The sequence below is a fragment of the Oryctolagus cuniculus genome, chromosome 5 (assembly GCF_051225735.1).
Source record: "Oryctolagus cuniculus isolate XC-2025 breed Fujian yellow rabbit chromosome 5, ASM5122573v1, whole genome shotgun sequence".
Lineage (NCBI taxonomy): Eukaryota > Metazoa > Chordata > Mammalia > Lagomorpha > Leporidae > Oryctolagus > Oryctolagus cuniculus.
Window position 1 is genome coordinate 31,534,413 of NC_142871.1, and position 4,569 is coordinate 31,538,981.

General features: G+C 45.4%; 1 pseudogene across 1 annotated transcript; it reads left to right on the forward strand.

The window, feature by feature from the left end:
• The first annotated feature begins 586 nt into the window (after window positions 1-586).
• LOC100342299 (heat shock cognate 71 kDa protein pseudogene) lies at window positions 587-2,286 on the forward strand (annotated as a pseudogene). The gene has a single exon (XR_016233678.1). The product of XR_016233678.1 is annotated as a heat shock cognate 71 kDa protein pseudogene (transcript).
• The last annotated feature ends 2,283 nt before the right edge of the window (window positions 2,287-4,569 follow it).

The following is a 4,569-nucleotide window of genomic DNA, read 5'->3' on the forward strand; positions in this document are numbered from 1 at the left end:
AACAGGTGCATTTTCGTTAAATGAAGTGAGACCATTTTGACCTCAAATCAGAACTTCTGCATCCAATTTTGCAAAGCTCACTACCAAATGACTGATGGTATTTTGGTCAAAATTGAGACATTAAGATTTTTTTTTATTGACAGGCAGAGTGGACAGTGAGAGAGAGAGACAGAGAGAAAGGTCTTCCTTTGCCGTTGGTTCACCCTCCAATGGCCACCGTGGCCGGTGCGCTGTGGCCAGCGCACCACGCTGATCCGAAGCCAGGAGCCAGGTGCTTCTCCTGGTCTCCCATGGGGTGCAGGGCCCAAGCACCTGGGCCATCCTCCACTGCACTCCCTGGCCACAGCAGAGAGCTGGCCTGGAAGAGGGGCAACCGGGACAGAATCCGGCGCCCCGACCGGGACTAGAATCCGGTGTGCCAGCGCCGCAAGGCGGAGGATTAGCCCAGTGAGCCTCGGCGCCGGCCAAGATGTTTTTGAAATGATAAATCCAAACTACAACTAAATGTGTCAAAAAATTGTCAAAATTGACCTGCAGTCATCTTTTCTCTTTAAGCAGAATGTAATTGCTGTCATGAAATAATGATATGAATGTACTGAGAATTATCAATGAGCCAACTGCCGCTGCTATTGCTTATGGCTTAGACAAAAAGGTTGGGGCTGAGAGAAATGTGCTGATTTTTGACTTGGGAGGTGGCACTTTTGATGTGTCCATCCTCACAATTGAAGATGGAATTTTTGAGGTCAAATCCACAGCTGGAGACACCCACTTAGGTGGAGAAGACTTCGACAACCGAATGGTCAACCATTTTATTGCCGAGTTCAAGCGCAAGCATAAGAAGGACATCAGTGAGAACAAGAGAGCTGTCAGGCGTCTCCGCACAGCTTGTGAGCGAGCTAAACGTACCCTCTCTTCCAGCACCCAGGCGAGCATTGAGATAGATTCTCTCTATGAGGGAATCGACTTCTATACCTCCATCACCCATGCTCGATTTGAAGAGTTGAATGCTGACCTTTTCCGTGGCACCCTGGACCCTGTTGAGAAAGCCCTTCGAGATGCCAAGTTAGATAAGTCTCAGATCCATGATATTGTCCTGGTGGGTGGTTCTACTAGAATTCCCAAGATTCAGAAGCTGCTTCAAGACTTCTTCAATAGAAAAGAACTGAATAAGAGCATCAACCCTGACGAGGCTGTTGCCTATGGTGCAGCTGTCCAGGCAGCCATCCTGTCTGGAGACAAATCTGAGAATGTTCAAGATCTGTTGCTGTTGGATGTCACTCCTCTATCACTTGGGATTGAAACTGCTGGTGGAGTCATGACTGTCCTCATCAAGCGCAATACTACCATCCCTACCAAGCAGACACAGACCTTCACCACCTACTCCGACAACCAGCCTGGCATGCTCATTCAGGTTTATGAAGGTGAGCGTGCCATGACCAAGGATAACAATCTGCTCGGCAAGTTTGAGCTCACAGGCATACCTCCTGCACCCCGTGGTGTTCCTCAGATCGAAGTCACATTTGATATTGATGCCAATGGCATTCTTAATGTATCTGCTGTGGATAAGAGTACAGGAAAAGAGAACAAGATCACCATTACAAACGACAAGGGCCATTTGAGCAAGGAAGACATTGAGCGTATGGTCCAGGAAGCTGAGAAGTATAAGGCTGAAGATGAGAAGCAGAGGGACAAGGTGTCTTCCAAGAATTCACTTGAATCCTATGCATTCAACATGAAGGCAACTGTTGAAGATGAAAAACTGCAAGGCAAGATTAATGATGAGGATAAACAGAAGATTCTTGACAAATGCAACGAAATCATCAACTGGCTGGATAAGAACCAGACCGCAGAAAAGGAAGAATTTGAGCATCAGCAGAAAGAACTGGAGAAAGTCTGCAACCCAATCATCACCAAGCTGTACCAGAGTGCAGGGGGCATGCCAGGGGGCATGCCTGGGGGCTTCCCTGGTGGGGGAGCTCCTCCATCTGGTGGTGCTTCCTCAGGGCCCACCATTGAAGAGGTTGATTAAGCCAATCCCATTGTAGATGCAGCATTGTTCCACACAGTAAAAGATGGAAGGACCCAAATTTGTAGCAAATTCTGTGGCAGTTTTAAAGTTCAGCTGCTATAGTAAATTACTGGGCATTCTCAATACTTGAATATGGAACATGTGCACAGGGAAAAGAAATAACATTGCACTTTATAAGCACTGTATCTAAGTGGAAAATGCAATGTCTTAAATAAACCTGTATTTAACATTGGCACCAAAAAAAAAAAAAAAAGAAATAATGATATGATGGAGGAACATAGGCTCCAATTAGCTTGCTTATTCAAATTAATATTTATTTAGCGGTCACTTGCTAAGTAGTTATTATCTGTTAAATCACACTTCCTAAAGTACAGTGTGTTGTACTTTATTATTTACAGTTTTGGACATAAGTATTATATATAATTAAACACAGTCATTTCTCATCATGAAGCAGTTATTCCTCATGATGAACCTGGTAAGAAGGTGGTCCAGATCTCTTAAGCTCCTACTATGTGTGATGTGAAAGGAGTTCTAGTTATTCCCAAGGTGGTGAGCTAATGCTGAATGCCAAGCTGAGCCCAGAAATGTCACAAGAAAAAGAAAGTGGATGATGGATCAAGATATGAGGCCTCTGAGATACTGCATGCAAGATCAAAGGGGCTGGATGGTAGAACAGCACCAGAGGTGACCAGTGCCACACAGTGGGGCATTGCCTGCCAAGAGCTTTCTGGTAGTGGCTGTTCTCCATGTGTGCTTTGGCCAGGTCATTACCAGCCAGTGTCTCCAGCATTTATCAGAGCTCTGGCATCACTTCAGGACACCCGTGATGAACAATAACAGGAATCAGGGCAAATCAGATGCCTCCTGATCCCTCCATCAAGAACTCTCTGCGGGGCCAGGAGATGAGAGCCCAGGGAGGCAGAATTTCCTAGGCTGAGGTTCAGAGAGGTCCCTGATGGGATGTCTTCTCACATTAGAACTCTCGAAGCTGAAGAAAGGCTCCCCTCCCCTCACTCCCCAAACTCACTTGTCCTGCACTGAGACTTTGTCTTTTCCTCCAGGTACACACAACCAGCAACTATCAACATGTTAGCTTCCAGGGCAGATGACAAGATAGCTGCTGAACGTTTAGCGCTGCTCCAGAATTTATCAGTCGTGGCCTTCTATAGCTTCACACCGAATCGATTGAGACAATAATGCCTCTCACAGGTTCATTGATGAGACGGAATCCTACTGCCAAAGGCAGGTCAAGAAGAGAAAAACAAGCAGAAGTTTATTAACACGTGTGTCCCATTTGCATTTAAAGGAGACACTTAGGGAATGAGATGTTCTCAAACAGGTGACTTTACACTTCAGCTTATTTATATGGCAATTCAACAAAGAGCAGTGAATCCTCTGGAACCATCGCCATTGGAGAAGGGTTCAAAGCTGCCATCAGCAGCTGATCTTTGCTCTCTCTGGCAGCAGGGAGGATGAAATATCTTGGGTCTTTGTAAATCTATGTCCTGCTTTTAGGCAGGGGAACTGGAGAGCAGACAGCTTTCTTACCACTGCTGCTTTCTAACGATCTGCAGTTCAATCATGCTTTATATTTAGGGAGACACAGTCTAGTCTTCCACATGGACTTAATGTTTCTTTTGTCCCATGAGGTGAGGAGGAAGCACTTCTCTTCTACCCTCTGAGGCTTGGTGCTTTGGGGCACTATAAATTAAACAGATAAAAATGCATTAGCAAGAGAAAAAAGCAGACTTAATTGCATCCATAATGTCTTCATCCATCTTCTGCTGCTGTGACAGAAGACTGCGGATTGGGAAAATGATAAACAACAGAAGCGTATCTGGCTCAAGATTCTAGAGGCCAGGAAGTGCAGGAGCAGAGTGGCAGCAACTTGGGAGGGTCGTAATGCTGTGTCGTAACATTGCAGAAAGCATTACATGATGAGAAAGCCTGGGAGAAAGGAAAAGAGAGAGAGTGAGAGCAAGCGAGAGAGTGGAAAGGGACAGGAATCATTGGAATTTGTCACTTAGCCACCCTGTGACCCCACACTCAGCACTAATTCATCTGTGGGGCAGAGCCCACTCTGCTCTCCTGACCTACACCTCGCAAGACTGCCAGTGGGTAACTAAGCTTCAATCCATGTTTTGGAAGGGGCAGTTAGACCATGGCACATAAGTGTAGGGGTTGGTAGAGAATGGTGACCCAAGAAGGCAGTTAGAATTGGAGATTCCCTACCATCTTCACTGAGGATAGAGAAGGCCAGAGGGACACTTCCATGAGAACAAATGAGTTCTGGGAAAAACAAATGGGAGCCTAAGAGCACTCATGGGAGATATGATAGTTTAGTGCTGATGTTGATTTGTAGTCTTTCCTTGTTGCAAAACTTCCAGGAAGAGCATTGTTTAATAACATACGATGAATGTACCATTCATTTAGGTACATTTCAAAACGACTAAAGTACTTTTCATTAAAGACAAAATAGAAAGGAAAGCGATGCTAGGCAAAACAGAGTGGAACATATGAGGGGTCTTCAAAAGTTCATG